Below are 19994 nucleotides of genomic sequence, written 5' to 3' on the forward strand. Positions count from 1 at the left end.
TCATCTGCATATTATACACTGTTAGTCAGTTTCCTTCAATGCTGGTAATACATGCTTCTTAAAAGTCCAGCTGTTCTTGCATTATTGGCTCAGTCTACTGATTAAAAAAAATGAAAAAATATGTTGAAAGGATGTACACCCTGATGTACCCCCCTTTTAAAATTTAAACCAAAAATATGTCCTTATTTGTTTCTAATTACTGCATCTTGATCCATGTAGAGGTTTTTTCGAACTTGAGGAAGTAATGGGATCTCTCATTCTTCTCAATGGCATCCATAGTTAGTTATGATCCACATAGTCAAATGACCCTAAGTAGCCAAAAACATAGATATCAATTTTTTCTGGTATTCTATATACTTTCAGCCCACATCTTTCAGATATTAACATATATACACTGTATCATTTTCTCATCACTATCCAGCTTGAATGTCTGGCAGCTCCCTGTCAAAGTTGATGCAACCAAGATTGAATGATCATTAGCAAAAATTTAGTAGCTCGTAATATCAGTGCTACTGTTGAATCATGTACACATTTTGTTAGTTATTGTGTTAGTCTGAGTAGACTAAAGTAACAAAATTTCTAGATACTCATATGTGTATAAGAAAGAGTTTTATATACAAAAGAACAATTGAATATTGAGAAAACATCCCAGCCCAGTCCAGGTAAAGTCCATAATCCGATATTAGACCACATCTCCTATACCAATCTATAAAGTCCTCTTCAGACTGATAGAAAATGAAATGACACCAAATACAGGAAGCTTACAGGCCAGTGGGTGGGATGTCTTATGGATCCAGTGGTGTTTTCAGCACCTCAATGCTGGCAGGGGTCTCCACGTGGCTCCTTGGCTCCAGAGCTTTGCCTGCATCAGTGTAGCCCCATCCAGCTCCTCATCTGTAATGTCTCCCAGGGAGTGAGCCTGCATAATGTCTCCCAGGAAATGAGTTACTTATCTCCTTAGAACCTACAATGAGGTCATCAAGCTGCAACCTGATTGACAGGATAAACTCCACCCCATTCACTCTTAATCCTCTCAAATTGATAACAGATTATATAACTACCACAGACCACCTCTTGTCAGTTTGACACTTTTATACAACTCTTTAGCCGTACACAATTTTCAAAGAAGCAATAATAAAATCACCTGTACCTAATAGGATAATACTAAAATACATACAATTCAATATGTGCCACCCTCATTTAAACATAACATTCTACAAGGGAATAAAATAAAAATATCCAACAGCTAACAATTGCAGTTAAACAACACCTACAACTTAAGCCTACAACCCTATGAATATATTCCCCACCTATGTAATTTTGTAAGCCAATGACTTCAAGCCGTTATCTGTCCCATTTGGGGTATCCAATATCTATACTGCCCACTTACATCAACCAGGTACCCTGAGAAGACAATCATATTCTTTGATGTGAAGAATCTTCATTCTACTTGGAACCTCATGAACTCCACATCCATAAGGAAAGTCAAATCAAGACAGGCCATCCATAACATTTGCAGTAATATGCACCTATTCACAAACTCAAATATCTTCTCTTCATCTGGTCGGGTTCTGGTCAATTCAAGTGGGTTGCCTCACTCAGCCTCACCAGAATGTCCAATGATCGGTTTGCCTTTAGGTCATGGGCTCGTCACAAATTCTCAAAAAACCTACCCCCCTTGTACTAGGTCATGAACTTCAGACCACAAGTCAACCTGCTGACATCTTAACATCTAGTTCCTTGTAAAACAGGTCCATGTGTGTCAATAGCCAGAATCAACTGGTCTCTGTCCATCTATTGCTTCATTTCTCTCACTTCCACTCAACAAATGGATCCAAGTCACCTAGCAAGCATTTCAGCCTGCCCACAGGCTTCCTTTAATAATCAGTTCTAGAGAGACGTTTTCTTCTTGGTTCCAGATTTTTTTCCAGCCTCTGACAAAAACTACTAGCTCAAGACTCAAAATTCCAAAGAGTTTCTTTTTACTCCAATCTCTCAACAACCCCCTATGAAGGTCTCTTGGGATTCAAATATCCTGAGTCCTCCAATGCAGTGGGTGTGGCTTATCTTTTCAGAGCCTTCTTTGCAGGCCTGTCCTAAACTCATTTAAAGATCAATTTTAATGGCTCAAGGCAAGTCGGCTTACAAGCTTTCTATTTTCATTCTTCCCAAAAATCATTTCTATTAATCCTTATTTAGCTTATCTTAATTCTTCCTATAAACTATTATATTGATACAAAATGTGGGATTAGGTTTCTGACAGAATCAAGCTAGAGCTGGGCTTTCTGTTAGTCATTTTGTCTGTCACCTATTTTTACTACGAAGCTCTGAGAAATTCCAGGGATGATTTTATCCCCTGACTTCAAAATATACATTAATCACATTTACTTTGCCATTTCACACAGGAATAGCCAAATAAGGCAATCAATGAAAAAAATTCAAAATTTTAAATTCCCATGTTCTATCCAGAAAACAACCTAATAAACTGCATAGACATATCTGACCTCTGGCTAGCCAAAGAAGAAAACACTACCATGAGGCAGAAGTCAGATAAACATATGCTCTCCATTTTTATGATTTGTTTCTCTAGTATCCCACTTCCAGTACCAAATTGTGTTAGTATGGGTAGACTAGAGAAACAAGTTCATAGATACACATATATGTATAAAGAAGGACTACTGTATACAGGAATAGTTGAATATTGACCAAACATCCCAGCCCAGTCCAGATCAAGTCCATAAGTCTGATATTTGCCCATATGGCTGATACCAATCTATAAAATCCTCTTCAGACTCATGAAACACATGCAATGATGCTGAATGCAGGATGATCACAGGTTAGTGGGTGGGAAGTCTTGTGGATCCAGTGGCATTGTAAGTATCTCAGAGCTTGCAGGTGTCTCCACGTGGCTTCTCATCTCAGGACAATAGCCTAACTCCATGTGTCTTGTCAGCTGCAATGTCTCCCAGGAAGTGAAGCTGCGTCTTGCCTCCAGTGAGCTATTATTTTTCCTTCATGCCTCCAAATGAAGTCATCAAGTGGTGACCTGGTTGACAGGCTAAACTCCACCTCTTTAATATCAATCCTCTAAGTTTGACAATAGATTATAAAACTACCACAGTTGCATTCTTTGGAATAAGTACAAATAATAATTTCATTGAGTTGATTGGCCAGGCAGCTTTCTTCCAAATTTTTTAGCATAGACAATTGTGTGTTTTCAGTTCATCAGCTTTTAGAAACATTTCAATCGATATTCTGACATCGATGAATTTTTGTTGCTGTTGTTAATACCTCCAGCGCAGTTTAGATTTCTTCAAAGTCATTGGTTCTTTACCATAGCTACCTCTTCAAATGACTGATTGTGAATCAGTGTTCTGGAATAATTAATGGCTCTGTGAATTCTTAACATCATTTTCAGTGATTCCCAAATCACTCAATAATTAGTTTATAGAATCCTTATATATATGAATTTGTGCTTGATTTTCCCCCTCAATTCTTTCAGGCTGAGATATGCTATGCTTGTGCTTTCATTTGAATTTCAATCTCCAAGTCTTTTCACATTTCACATAGTATATTACTTTGCCCTATTACTTCCGTGTGTGAGCATGGGGGCTATGGTAAGTCATTAAAGTAAGTCAAAGTGGTTATAGAGGATGAAGAAACTATTTATCAAGATGTCAAAATATGAAGATATTGTTGTTTGGTATATCCTCACTGTATATTTCATTTCAGAAGGAAGAGTTCCCTTCCTCCTAACTCTTCCCTGAGGAATTCTACAGCTTTAATTCACAGTTTTCAGCATTTTTGATAAACTCAACAGTTTCTGTAGCAGGCTATTAGGTTTAACAAAATGTGATACAAATATATATATGATAGTAAAAATGTGTTTTAAGAGGCATATTGAAGAGCTTATAGGGTGGATAGAGTAAGGTGTTTGAGGGAAATTCTCATAGGAAAGCTACTGTTAATATTTTTTTAAATGAACAAGTGCATTGCTATGATGGAAGGGAAAAGATTACTCAGCCCAGTCTTATGCTGCTTTTCGCAACAATCCAATTTTCAACTTTCTTAAAAGTGCCTCATAATAATCCCTCTTGATTATCCTACATCCTTTGAGGAAATCTATCGAGATTGTCTTTTAGAATCTCCAAATGGGTCACTATCACGTACTGGACTGATTTTTTTCTTTGATTTTATCTTTTATGTCTTACCAATCATCTTTAATATGTTGATCCCTCAAAAACTTTTATTTTATGTGAGGCAGTATCCCTTTACAATCGCTGCAAAGTTTCCATGATTCAGGGTGGTGTGTACTTGAATTTTGTTTAAAATGCTGTTAGTCATGACCTCAAAATGCTTTTCCCACCTCACATAATCTTAGGAAGTGTATTTATTTATTTTCCTCAAAATAATATTACATAGGTTGTTTAATATTTTAAAACATATAAATTGTGATTGACTGTCTAAAATAATTTTTCAACAGGAGTAGAAGTTAGAGCCCAGTAAGATTAATTGTTCTTTAAGAGATTTCTAGAATACCAGTGTGGTCTCAGACACTAAACAAATACATTATTACATTTGGTTCTAGATGTTCTCATCTCTGCAAAACTGTCAAAGGAGGAGATAAATCAGGAGGAAAGCTCTCCCTGTCATAGCCAAGTCAACACAGAATTCATGACTACATTACTCATGAAATAACCTTTTTCAATGCATGACTATTGAAATTATTTTAGTGTGTTCTATTTTTCGCTGTACTGGAAGCAGAACTTCTTCATTCAGTATTATCATAGCCCTTGATAAGGTTGAATGTCAAAATCTTTATTTATGACATCTTAAAAATACTAAGACAAGTATATGAATGTGATCATTCATTTGTAGCCATTAACCTTAGTAGCAATATTTTTTTACTTTCGCTCCTATATTATATTAAGGAGTGCGAATTTTTCTTTCCATATTATATTATAAAGTTTTTTATTTAAATAATTTTATTGGGGATCATAAAACTCTTATCACAATCCATACATGTATCAATTATATAAAGCACACTTATACATTCGTTGCTCTCATCATTCTCAAAATATTGTGAAGTTTTATCAATACTGAATCCTATGAATTATACCTATTATATCTATTATAAAAGATCAATCTGTCTAGTATACAGCCATTAAACAAAATGCAGTTACATTACACTTAATTATGGAATTAACACGTTTTCAATATTTATGCTTGAAATTACAATTTGGGAGTAGAATGAGCATATGTGTAGTATAAAAAATATGAAAGCTGTGAATTCAATTAAATATAACATTTATTGCTAATTCCAAAGTTTTTATATCCAAGTACTTGTGTGCTGTTTTCCCTGGGTTTCTTTCACTAGAGGCACTTTCTTGGTGTACATCCATATTCATGACACATGAGCACAGAATCCTATTGAACCATGAAGCTTCTTTATCCTTCACAGCTGGATTGGTTATTTAATGTATGCATGCTTTCCTTATAGTTTCTCAAGAGAAATATTGGATGAAAATTTAACTAGTATATTAGTTTGAGTTGACAAAATATCTCATTCATTTCTTTATCTTTTTGTGCCTATTTATATATTAAATGTGCCCATTTTATTGCAAAGTAACTGGATAATAATCATTATAAATATAGAGTACCAAAAACTTAAACTCATTGTCAACTAGTCAATGCTCACTCAGAGTGACCCACTGTGGGTTTCTGAAACTGTAACTGTTTAAATCCCAGTCTTTGCTCTGTGAAGCTGATAATGGTTTTGAACAGCCAACCATGCAGATCACAGCCCAACGTGTACCAACTACACCACCGGGGCTCCTAATAAAGCATACAATCCATATAGTATAAAACATATTTATATTGTAGTGCTTTACTATTTTTGATATGAGGGTCCTGTTGGCAATGCTGAGTAAGCATTTGGAGTGCACACTAACAGCTGGCAGTCTGAAACCACGAGCTATTACACGCGAGAAAGACAGCTATCTGTTCCCATCAAGATTTCCAGCTCTGAAAACCTCTGGGAGGTTTCTGTGTGTCAGAGTCTATTCAGTGGCAGCGAATTTGCTTTTGGTTATGTTATTCTTGCATACAGATTAAAAGTGGATGTTGATTTTCTATTAATTCTCTTTTCACGCCTTGTGTTCACTTGCTACTAGGACAGCTGAAAGTGGCACATCTGGGTGAACTAATTCCCTTAAAGGGTAGTGTTTTCAGTGAATCATCTCTATGGAACATATATTTAAGAGGATTTTGAGATAAAAATCATCTTCATTTGTTTCAATCTTGCTTAAAGGACTGATGGGAAATATCGTGTATTTGAGTTACCATAATTTTGTGAAATATTTTTGCCATGCATGAAGCCCACAACTCGCTGAGACCAAAACTTTCTCTTAGTTACTGAAGAGCATTGGAGATCCCAGCAACATGTATCACCCTATCAAAAGCAGGCCTCTGAGGTTCTTCCGTCGGGTTCCGGCCTTTAGTCACATTTTCTTCATTTATCAAGGTTGATAATGGTCCACCTCTTGGTGGTCATCTTCAAGGTCTTTTCAACTTACCTTAAATGTTTCAGATATCTGAAACCGATATGCTCCTTCAAACTGTGTGCAAAGCTTAAAGATCTGAGAAAATTTCCATTTGAATTTTGTTTAAAATGTAGTATTAGCTCTGATCTAAAAATATATTTTCCATGACACAGAAGACTCAATCTCTCTCTCTCTCTCTCTCTCTCTCTCACACACACACACACACACACACAGTAAGGAAACTAAGAATGAGTGTAATATTGGGAAACTTTTCTGCAACCAATCACTCTATCACAAACACATTTAACATTTAGTTCTTTTGTTTTACACCATTGAATATATGATATAGAAACCAAATAATATAACTTTTTATTTACTTTTTAAAATCATATATAAATGCTCTTTTAATAATGAGAGCAATAAATAAAATGATGTACAATTCCTCATGAACTGATATAAAACTTCCTTTTATATTTAATCTCTATACTCAGTGCTTTCAACATATACAGAGGATACAGTCTTTTTTTAAGCTACAGCCTTTCCTCCATCTTTTATCATTCATTCGTTTCCCATTTTTATGGATATCCTTTGAATAAGGATTCCTCAAGGTCTGATGGGGGAGGTGACGGGATACAGGGGAGCAGATATCAAGGTGTTCAAGAAGGAAGAAAATGTTGTGAAACTGAGTGTAGTAGCAACTGTATAACCCTACTCAATGTGTTTTAATTTTGGAGTGGTGTGATATTTCTATTACCTCAAAATAAAATGGCTTTGAAAAAAAATATGCTTACTTGTTTTCTTATATCGTACAATTTAGTCTCTAGAATCATTTCACCTACACTGAAATTTATCTTACTAAAGCTATCAGGAACATCCTATCTATATGATAGGAGTCTCTAATTGCTCTATTATTTCTTCTATCAATGAATGCTTTGTAATCATCAAAGTTCAGCATTACATTTGGTGCTCAGGATACTATATTTACTGTGCTTTCATTGTCTCTGATCTGTCAGATTGTAATTCAGTCTATTATGAGATTATAACTTTTTATTACTTTTCCTTATCTTCTCCACCATCTCACTCAGAAAAGTGTATCTGCAGTTAAATTGTTACCTAAAATTTAGCTTTGACCAGCTTGATAACGTTCTCATAAGCCGGAGTCAACACTCTTATTTCCGTTCTTCCACTGTGTAGCCTCAAGCTGACATGCTTCTCAAGCCCCAAATGTCCAAACTTAATTCATGATCTTTTTCTTTCTACTTTAATATCATTTATATGCCTGCATTAGCATATTTCTTCACTGTTTTATAATTATCAGCATGTATATATCTGGTAAAGACTATATACTATCATCCCTTTATTTTTAATACTTATCATAAAATGATAGACAAAATAAGTCATAAAATACTAATTATTAAAATAATGTAACAAATTAGTCAGTGACACCTTTCATCTGATATGAAAAAATACTGACATTAAGAGCATGGGAAATTGGAAATTATTATTCTATTTTATTTTGACCATAGATCCTCCACTATTTGCTCTGATAAAAAAAAAATTCGTACCTCCATGACAACACCTCCATCACAGTATGATAACAGTGGAGACTTGCCTCTTCAGGTGGCACAGCAAGAGAAAGGAAGCCAGGCACTGCTGTTGACAAATGCCCTCAAGTCGATTCTGACCCGTAGTGACTCTATGTACAACAGGGAAAAGCAACCTCTGTCCAGTACTGTGCCGTCCTCACGGGAGGTCCTAGGGCTAGGTCCGCTGTTGCAGCCACTGCGTCGAGCCATTCTTCCAGGGCCGTCCTCGTTTTGTTGCCCCGGCAACTTTACCAAGCATGATGGACTTCTTAGTATGTCCAAGACACTGGATCTTAATATCTTGTTTTAAGTTATATACTTACTAATGTTCACACTTAATATGCTTTTAGAAGATTACACAATGTTGGAAGTAAAATTCTACAAAACAAAGAAAAACAGAATACTGTTTGTAAATATGTCATGAATTCAATGATTCAGGATGTTAATTTCTCTAAAAATATAACTTCCTCAAACCTGAAAATAATTTGCATGTTACTGAGGACTTCCTGCAAGTAAATTAACCATTGTGCCAAATGCATTAATTTAGCTCAGTTTTTATTAGATTAGCACATAAAGTGCTAGGAAATCACTGCTAGAAAAGGGAGCATTTTTGCTCATCAACATGCCTTGCTCCAATGCATACACATAAAAGACAAGGACTGTCAATCATTTGGTCTAGAAAAGTTTAGGTTGTATTCTCCCTCAAATAATTCCTAAAGATTCTTAGTTTCCTTAATTTCTGAGAAAGGCAATGATCATAGTTTCATAAATGTTTTCTTCTCTGTTACGTGCATTGATGTTGATCTATCTGATGGATTGTTAAAAGTCGGGTTAATTATTTTAAATTGTATGGAACATAAGTGAGAGAAGGTTTGTCGCATAAACTTTTATCTATTTTTTCTTATTACTAATGTAAAAATATTCCTTCACCAGAAATTATTAATTAGTAAAAAATCCCCAGATGTATAAAAAAGTAGTTCCTGCATTACAAATTAACTAAGTGACTTTTAACATGATAAATAAGCACCTAAAGCCACGATTAACTCAGGCAAAAAATGAGCAGTTAGGAAAATATTGCTTTAACTCTGTCTTAGGCAACTTCATAGATGACTCGAGTGACTCCAACCTCTGGTATCCACACCTGTGTGCAATCGACCCACCATGAGTATGTTGTTGTCAGGTGTATTCAACTTATAGAGACCCTCTGTGAAGCAGAGCAAAACGCTGTCGAGAGCTTCTCTTGATATCTCCAAGGTGTGTGAGGCAAATATCCCCATTGTCATTTCTAAGGGACACGCTGGCTCTACTTCTTCTAAGACATATTAGTTTGATCTTCTGGCAGTTTTTGATGCTTTCAATATTCTACTTATCCATGAGTATAGGCTGCTTTAGATTAATAGAATATGCTAAAGTGATGCGATGGTTTTTTTTTTCTGTAGTTAGGCTACAAAAGAAAAGACTTATATCCTTCTTATTGGCTTGTCTCCCCTGTCGACATGCTTAGGTAGTGCAAGTTGTGGTGCTTGAAGTTATCCTATGGTGCAAAATTGAGGACAGCCTCTGGTCACCAGCCAGAGATAAAATTAAGTCTTCCCCACATTTTACTAAGCTGAACACGGCAATAACTAAATCCCTTTGAACTTGTCTCACTCAAAGCATGAGCTGACTCCAGGGCCTTAGACATGAGGATTAAGCCTGCGAAAACCCCAAAGTAGAGGACTCATGTAAGCATATGCTGAATCCTACCCACAGAGACTGGGACAATAGAAATAAATATGAGTTATCATGGTGCAGTTTATTCGCTTACTATTATACTTTATTACTCTGTAACAAGTAGTTCTTCATAGAAATCAGCTTCTCTGATGATTTTCTCATCATACAGACTGAACAATCCCTGGACAGGATGAAGCCATGACCCACACCTTTCCTGATTTTAAACCATGCCGAATGCCCTTGTTCTTTTTGCACAACTGCCTTGTGGCATCGGCTTTGACGAAAGGCTTGTTAACAATTTGTGATGTGTAAATGACACAAAATTGCTGCTGAAAGTGAGGAGGAATTGAAGCACTTGCTGGTAAAGTTTCCAGATTCCAGCTTTTTGTATTGCTTCTGCCTCAATGGAGAGACGCAAATCCTCACACCTGGAACAAGAAATGATGATACATGGAGAAAAGGTTGCAATTGTCAAGGATTTTGTCGTGAGTCAAGTGCACCTTTTTGTTTTGTGTGGTTTTTCTTATCTGCTTCTGTCTCCCACTCTATCACTTGCGCTTCCTCTGGGTGCTGCATGACCTGGAATTATGCTCCAGGTGCCACAGAATTTGAACTAGTGAGGGAATCATGAGAAAGAGGACACCTGCTTTCCATAGAATGAGGACGTCCTCTTCCTTTTCTCCCAACCGGATCACGACCACTGCAAGAGAGATTACTTCTGCTGCTTCAGTAACGTGTTGACTTACACCATAACCCTCCAATGAGCTACTGTATCATCACAGAGACGGATTTCACAGTAAGGCTGCAGGCCACTTGTGTGGGTGGAGCATTATGTGAGTTTGATAGCTCTCATGGGAGTCTAGGAATGCAGGTGGAGACGTCATTTGCCTTGGACTGCTAAATGCATGGTCAGCCATTCGAAATCACCTACTGCTCTTCTGGGGAGAAGACGGGACTTTCTACTCCCATAAAGAGTTACAGTTTCAGAACCTAATCTGGAGAGTTCTACTCTGACCTATACATTTCCTATGAACCAGAATCAATGCACCAGTAGTGAATTTGGTGTTTTTGTCTGAATTATCACAATTACAACAATAGGCATCTCTATCACTCTAGCCTCTGGATGGGTAGTCATCTTGTGAACTGGATTGACCATATCATGATATATATACTATCTTATATCATAAGAATTTTGGAACTAACTCTCACTCACTCACTCTCTCACTCACTCTCACTCCCTCCCTCACTCACTCTCACTCACTCTCTCACTCACTCACTCTCACTCCGTCACTATCACTCACTCTCTCACTTACTCTCTCACTCACTGACTCACTCACTCTCACTCCCTCACTATCACTCACTCTCTCACTCACTGACTCACTCACTCTCACTCCCTCACTCACTCACTCTCTCACTCACTTTCACTCACTCACTTTCATTCACTCACTCTCTCACTCACTAAATAAAAAATAAAAGAAAAAAAGAATTTGGGCAATAGTCACTTGAGTGACTGTCTTTAGTAGAATATCCCACGAATGGACAAATCTACCTCTCTATGGGAGAACGGAACACCCTTTGTGAGGGGCCTTCATAAATACCTGCTCATGTGATACAGGGCTCTCCCTTACAGTCCACTGCTGCTGTGCTGGCTTGCAGTAGCTGATCTTTCGGGAGGCAGCCTCCACTGTGGTAAAGGTCTTATTTTGACTGGAAGTGGGCTCTTGGAAGATCTCATGTTAAAATTCATTGAATGGCCACCACCATCCATTTGACCCCACATGAAGGGTCCCCCAGTTCCTCCCCTGCCTCCTCTTCCACATCAAAAACCTCTGGGACCATTTCTTCTTGGCAGTGGTTGGGGTTCACCTCTACTCCTTTAAAATGTCGCCTTAGTGGCTTGTTTAACCTTGATGGCTTTTCATCTAAGAACTTTCCCAGGCTGTTTCTTTAGTGCCTGCTGGGTTTTCTGAGGTGACAAAAACAAACACTTTGAATGTGTTTGTTTCGAGGTCTTCATCTGCAGCACTTCCACAATTCATCCACATTTGACCAAAGACTGTTTCAAGGGCCGTCTCTTCTTTTTTCTGTATTGAGTCCATCAATGAAGTCTTTCCAGACTGATCAGATTCACCATTCTTCTATAGTGATGCATTTTGGAAAAGTGACATGGTTCCAAGCCCCTGTGAGCTCAGCAACAAGTGCTTTGTAGAAAATTAGTCTGAGAGGCTGATTTCCAAGCCCAAGAAATAAGAGAGAAGCCACTATCAGTAATTTCTTTCAGTGTCTTTTTAAGATTAAAAAAAAACTGCATTGTGCTTTATTGTACATGGACAAAGATATCTGTCATTTACCTAGTCTTCATTTAGGATTTTTTATAAAGAATTTACTTTAATGTCTAGAGGTGAAAAATGGGGATAAAAAGGAAAATAAATCTCCTAGTCCTTTCTTATTGGCTTTGTGTTGCATTAACCCTTCATTGCTTAGCCAGGCTATTTCCTATTCTTTTATAGTCTCTCTTTCTACTTGTGCAGAGAACGAAGTTCAACCAAAGGTGCAGGATTCAGGTGTTTCAGAACTTTTCTTGGCATGAGCCTGATTATATTGAGTTCCTGTATTCATGGAAGCTTTACTAATTTTTTCCCATAACTTTTTTTTAATTTCACTTAAATCTTTCAACTATTTCAAACTAAAGTTGCCCTAACCATAAGAAAGTCTAAGTTAGGTGAAAACAAAACAATCCAATAAGCCAATGTACCAGTCCTGGAGGGAGTGGCCAAATAGGTCAAGATGAACAACTCAAATGCTTTGAGGAAAAGTTCACATTGCTCAAATGCAGCCTGTCTTTCTCATGGCCACTGCCTACTTGAGATGCTGAGGGTGATAGACACTCCTCAAGCTTAAAGGGCCAGTTAGCAACAAACAAACAAAGCCCATTGCTGTAAAGAGTCCAACTCACATCAACCCTGCACAGAGTTTCTGAGTCTGTGCAACTTTACCAGCCAGATCGGCGTATTTTGTTTGTTTAGTCTGTCACTAGTGGTTGAGAACCTCCAAACAGGTTAGCAACCCAGTTCTTAACAGCACTGCCAGGGCTCCTTTAAAATGCCAGAGAACTCTCATATCACACAAGAATAGTTTCATTCTTCATTAAGTCTCAACCATCCTTGAATTTAGTTTAGAATTAGATTCCAATTTTTCTCCAAAAATATCATCTGACAGGTTTTTTCAGTGTCTTAATTGTGGAAAGATGGAATGAGATGTTCTATTCCATCCTGTTTGGTGATGTTACTTTTAGATTCTACCTTCACAGACATTCCCATACATTGAATTACAGCACAGGAATATAACCATTTGCTCATATTTATATTTTTCTCCCTTTACAAAATACTTTTGTATATGAAGGACATAAAATAAAAATTAAAGTACTCAAAAATCTAAAAGGAACATTTGAGAAAATGAAGCTGTGATAGGTAGGTTTATTGTGCCAACCTGGCCAATGAACACATGTGGGATTAATTGAAGATCAGAGAGATAAATGGCTCACCATATCTCACCTTTCTTGTCGCTTACTCTTTGATGATTGAACCAATGTGTGGCTGCCTTATATGGTTCTATGCCTCAACTTGCGTGCCACACTACCTGTGGGACACCCAACCCATGGATTGTGTAGCCATAGTTTGATGTTCCTTCAAGAACTGCTTCTTCACGCTAGTGGTGTATACATTGCTTGAGCTGGGGCCTGTCAGACCCTGTCATCTGGCTGACTGTTGGTGACCTGCCTTGCTGTTTGCTGCCTGTGGCCGGATTGCCTGAATTGCTCTTCAATGGAGTCTGTCTGCTTCCTTGACTTGTGCCTGATGGCCCTCATATCTTGAAGGACTGCCAGTGTATTAGCTGTCTCACGGAAGTGAGTTGCACTGAGCTATTTTTACTGCTCTAAGGACTATTTAGCTGTTTATTTCTTATGTTGTATCTATCTATCTATCTATCTATCTATCTATCTAAAATCATAAGTGTCCTGATCTTATTTCTTAGATAACCCTATCTAACCAGAAGCTTCCAAAGCTACATGAGAGTAATTAAAAAAGGATTGCTAGAGAATCATAGGACCTTTTAATAAAAATAGATCAAAATATAGAGTTATTGTTTCTTTTAAAAAATAATTTTATTGAGGGCTTGTGCAACTCTTATCACCATCCATTCATCCATCATGTCAAGCACCCTTTTACATTTGTTTCCCTCCTCATTCTTCAAACATTTTATTTCTACTTAAGCCCTTGGTATCAGCTCCTCATATTCCCCTCCCTCTCCACTTCCCCCTCCCCCATGAACCCTTGATAATTTATAAATTATTATTTATTTTGTCATATCTTACACTGTCTGACATCTCCTTTCACTCAATTCTCCACTGTCCATCTCCCAGGGAGGAGTTTATATGTTGATCCTTGTAATCGGTTCACCCTTTGTCTCTCACCTTCCTTCCACCCTCCTGGTATTGCCATTCTCACTACTGGTCCTGAAGGGTTCATCTGTCCCGGATTCCCTGTGTTTCCAGTTTCTATCTTTACCAGTGTGCATCATAGGTTCAGTCGGATTTGTAAGGTAGAATTGATAGTTGGGGGAGGAAGCATTCAAGAACTAGAGGAAAATTGTATGTTTCATCATTGGTACGGTGTACCCCGACTGGCTTGTCTCCTCCCCACTGCACTTCTGAAAGGGGATGTCCAATTGCCCACAGATGGACCCTGCATCCCCACTTCACATTCCCCTTGAAGATAAACAAGTGGACATCCAGCTGAGAAACAACAAAACCCACATGGGAGAAGCACACCAACCTGTCATGACAAGATAGCTGGAGTCAAAGCAGGTGCATAACAAATGTGGTGAAAAAGCTGATGGTGCCGGGCTATCAAAAGATATAGAGTTTGGGGTCCTATAGACTTGAAGATAAAGAAGGGGTGATTTAACTCTGAAACAACAAAGTCCATTGAAGAAGCACACCAGCCTGTGAGACCATGAGGTGTCAAAGGGATCAGGGATCAAGCATCAAAGATCAAAAGAATCATCGCGAAGTTATTGTTTCTTGATACATCTTTTTCAAGGTCTATATACTTCAGAAAGGGAAAAATCTCTCTCTTACTCTGTCCATAAAAGTACTGGTGGTACTGTTAGATAGACATTGGCTGCTAACTCCAAAGTTTGCGCTTCAAAATCACCAACTGTTCTCTGAAGGAGATGAGACCATGTGCTCCCATGAAGATTTGCAGTATTGGAGGAGAGGCCCTATATACAATTGCTCTGAGTTGGAATTGACTTAATACTATTGGGTAGGGATTCTTACTGGGTGCTATAGCAGAAAATATATCCTTTTTTCTTTTGAAAGGCAATTAAGACAATTGTAACATGGGAGGAAATTTTCTGCATCCTTCCTCTGATTGCTGGGAGAAATTTAAACATTCTTTGTTAAAATAGACTTGTGAATTTATGATCTGGAACCCTCCAAGCAATACTTTCTGATGTATATATTCCATATTCTGTGGAAAATGGCTCAGCTCCAAATAATTGCATATGAAACAGTGGAATGAAAGGATACAAAAAGATAGAAAATAAGTCATTTGTGATATTACTCAGCACCCTGGACTTTAACTTCAGTCTTATCTCCTTGCAAAGGGTTTTATAAGATAGTTATTTTTTATGCAAACAAATCACCTTAATTGAACAGTTTTCATTTTAAAATAAGTTGTAAAGCTTAGACTGAAGTCCTCCAGAGAAAATGGCCCTATGATTTATATCAGTACTGTTCGAACTGGAGGCAATTTGTGAGGTTGCATATGAATAATGCAGGGTGAGAACAGCGCAGGAGGAAACTATTGAAAGAAAGTAAATGAAGTCTCTTTAAAAATAGAATATATAGGAAACTATTTAATTTGAATTATTCACCAATGCTAGTGATATTACAGGAATAACTATAGATCAGTGAATATTTCAACTTTTAAGATTGGGTCATCCTGTGCCTTTTAGATAGTAAGAAAAAAAATCAGAAATGGGAACGCAAATGAAAAGTGCATTACAGTCAATGAATATGCACGAGAACGTCAGAGTTCATCTGGAAAGAAGTAAAGAGTGGCCTGTTGAACGCGGGTGCACAGAGCTACAGCCGTTGGTTCAAGAGGCACACCGGTAGGATATCACCCAGCTGGAGTGAATGTCCACTTATAAGCAGTAAATGCACTTATAGGATAGATAGATATTGACTACTGATGACTCGAATCGTATGCTGGATGGTTTGGGGAGAAAAATCATGAACCTGAATAGCATCTTGGCAACTAAACACATGGTAAAATAATGTAAAATGTTTCTCTTTTTTCCCTTACATAATTCTAAATGCTGTTGTGTCCAGTCATTTAAAATGCAATTATTTGAAGCGAGTGAAATGAGAAAGTAAAGGAGGAAAATGTTCAATAATGTAGGTGTAATTACTACAATTACATACCATTTAAAGTATTTGATATTTGTATTATTAAAATAAAGTTCTTCATCTTATCAATTTTACATTAATTAATTGTGTTTAATCTATTATTTTTAGCATTAGCAATGGGTTCACTATATGCCTACTGTGTGCATTTAGACTGCCTTAAATGTCAGAGAAAAAAGTTATCTTGTCTTAGAGGTCTGAAATCAATAGTCATTTAAAGTTAATAGTATAGGAATTCTAAATGGCCTGGGAACACAGCCAACTGAACAATATTAAAGTTAATGACTAAGCTCTCTATTTGTATGAAATGTATCTAATAGAATTCAAGTAGCCATGGCTAACTCATGCAATTCAAAGAGGTGCTAGACCACATTCTATAAGAAAGTATGGAAACAGTGTCAAACTATTCAGCTTTTCCTAATACCATTTAGAAATCAATCATTGCTAAAAGACTCCTCTTACAGGGTTGGGAAAAAAATACCATGTATTATTTTTAGTAATATAAGAGAGTGTAACAGGAGAAAATATCCTACCCATTATGTTTTTTAAATAAAGGATATGAAAAACATTCAACTTGTTCAATTAGATGGTGCCTTAATGTTTAAGGCAAACCCATTATTTGATTTCAGATTCTGGTGCACACTACAGATCAATCAAAGTAAGTGTAGCATTTCCTCTTTGAGTGTATTATCCTGGTCGGTTAAAATGCTAAAGCCAATCATTACTAACTCAGTTCTGAGTGACAGCAGTCTTGCAGGACAGAGTAGAGCTACCCTAGAGGATTCCCTAGTCTGGGCCCTGTTGTCATAGTGGTTAAGTGTTGGTCTGCTAACAGCAAGATCAGCAGTTCAAATCACCCAGCTTCTTAGCAAGATACGGGGAATTTCTAATCCCATAATAAAATATAGTCTTCAGGACGTCACAGGGGCTGTTCTACTTTGTTATATAGGGCCACTAGGAGTTGAAGTCCACCAATTTCAGGTATTTTTTTTGTTTTGATTTTTAAATCTGTATGAAAGGACACTGCCACATTCTCTTCCATGACCAACTAAAAGGTTTGAACAGCCAATATACCATGGCACAGTCAGAGTCCTTGCTGTTACAGTGGCTAATTTAATTGGACTCTTTATACCTAATTTAATTTGACTACTTGCAAAGAAAATTTACTTCCAGGCATGTGATTAACTAAACTTGGTTAACAAAAATTATTTTATGCCTAGAAATGTTAAACTCTATAAGCACCTAGTGTTTTCTGAACCCAAATCAAACTCACTGCCATCAAATTGATGCCTACTCATAACAACCTTATAGAACAGATTAGAATTGCCCCTGTGAGTTTCTGTAAGTAAAGACTGTAACTCTTTACAGGAGTAGAAATCCGTGTCTTTCTTCAGAGAGGTGGCTGGTGGTTTTGAAATGCTGACCCTACAAAGAGCAACCCAACATCCAACTACTGCACCACCAGGCCTCCTCCTTGTGAAGCTGTGAAAGCAGCCAATAAAACTTCTCAAAAATCACTTTCCTCACATCTTTTACTACTCATGTAATATATCTAAAGGAGGCATCCATGGTGTATAGGCAAGACTACAGAGAAATCATACTTTTAATTTTATCAGTTAGGGATTAGCACTACAGCTATGCCAATACATGAAATATTATTTTAGAATAACTGTTTATCCAGGCTGTGGGAACAATTTGTTATAGGAGGATTAAAACCAGATTAGACCCCAAGGAGTTGAAGACTAAAGGTATCCCACATGACCAACTCTTCCAAGATGCTATTTCAATTCTTTGCGCCCCCCCCCCAAACTCCTTTCTTAAGTATAACCCCCCCCCCCCACCAGGTTCTGAAACCTGCTGTAACATCTCACAGGAACTCATAAAACTTTAAGAAAATGTGTTACATGGTTATGGGCTTTGTTGAGGCACAAACCAAAAGGTAAGTCATAGTCCAGACCAATGCAGGGTCCAGAACAAGAAGCCCAAAATGTCGAAAATCAAAACAGATCTTACTTCTACCAAAGCTCTGTCAGGAAACTGAGGTAACCAAAAAGGAGGCTTTGATGGAGATATGGTTTTCAATACTGTAGCTTATCATACATCAAGTGGAAACAAAGGATGGTGATTTAAGTCACACCCTCCAGTAAAGTAGAATCAAGGATACATCCTACACTAATCCTATAGCAGAGAATTGCCTCCCAAATGGGATTATAACCACAAGCACAGTGTCTAGAGCCCCAGGGGTCCTCAAACTTTTAAAATAGAGGGCCAGTTCAATGTCCCTCAGACCATTGGAGGGCCTGACTATCATTAAAAAAAACCCAAAACAAACTATGAACAAATTCCTATGGTCCCAGGATGAGTCCGCTGCTAAGCAGGACAGGCAATGGCAGCAACACCAGGTGGACTGGATACATATCCTTGGCGGGCAGCATGTGGTCCATAGGCCGTAGTTGAGACTATACAAAACAGATTATGTCTAGAAGGACTATTTTAAGAAAATAACAAGGATATGGCTACAAGGGTTATATTAAGTAATTGTGTATCTCAGTTCATCTCCTACCTCTACTAACCATTGACTTGTACTGCGAGATTATTCACTTCCTTTGAAACTCTGTTGAGGAATATGCATAACGTTAGATTTTTCCTATATCTTAATTTACTTATTCATTCTGGCAGGGAACAATTGCACAGTGGTAGCAGCATGCTCCACTCTCTCTTCCCTACAACCCCCTGAGGAACATAGGAATCTATCCATTGGTGATTTTCATTTTGTCCTCTGCATATTGAATGTGAACACAAATCATGAGTGTCTATTCCTATTGGAATCAATTTGAAGCTTCCTAGTGCCACTGGTGCCAATCTCATATAATCAATATTCCAGGTCTGTGGAGAGCCTTTCTCTGGGGAATCCGTCCCACAACATCTGCAACCTCTAGCTTTCCTGCCAGAAAAACAGCATTTTGTGCCTGTAGGCACATACAATCGATGTGTCTGAATTCAGCCCAGGTCTGCACTGCTATAGCACCCCCATGTCCACTAATCTCATGGACCCAACTGACTATGTCAGGGAGCATACCAGTATGTCCACTTGTTCATTCCAATAACCTTCTAATCCAGGAATGGGATTTTTTCTCGTGGGGATTATCTTTTAATTTCCTATTGTGCTTTCCAAAGGTCTTTGCCCCACACAGGTATTTCTTTAATAGTTCAGTTTTCCACTGCCTATTTGCCTGAACATGTAGAAGACCATTTGCTACTGCCTATAAGTCAGCAAAAATCAAAATGTCTGGACTATAATATCTCCATCAGGGCAAGGAAAGTAGCTTGCAATTCATCCCATTGAGTTGATCTGGTTTTGTCTTCTTCAATTAAAGAAGACATCTGCTTCCATCTGCTGGAAACACTTTATAAAGTGTTTCATCTTATACAGCAAATTTCCATATTGGATGTTGTCAATATACCTTGGAACTGCCATATACCCTGTGAACCACATAGCATTCGGTGGCAATAGACTAGAAACTTCTTGAGTAGTTCAAGGGTAGGACATACAGGAAAAGAGGATACCTATTTGTGAATTCAGTGAGGGCCATAGTGCATTTCCTCAGGAGTTTGTTCCTGCATGAATGTTTCCATTTTATTTTGAAACTACTTTGGATATCCCATTCCTTATTTGAG

This window comes from Tenrec ecaudatus, chromosome 3, assembly GCF_050624435.1.
Source record: "Tenrec ecaudatus isolate mTenEca1 chromosome 3, mTenEca1.hap1, whole genome shotgun sequence".
NCBI lineage: Eukaryota > Metazoa > Chordata > Mammalia > Afrosoricida > Tenrecidae > Tenrec > Tenrec ecaudatus.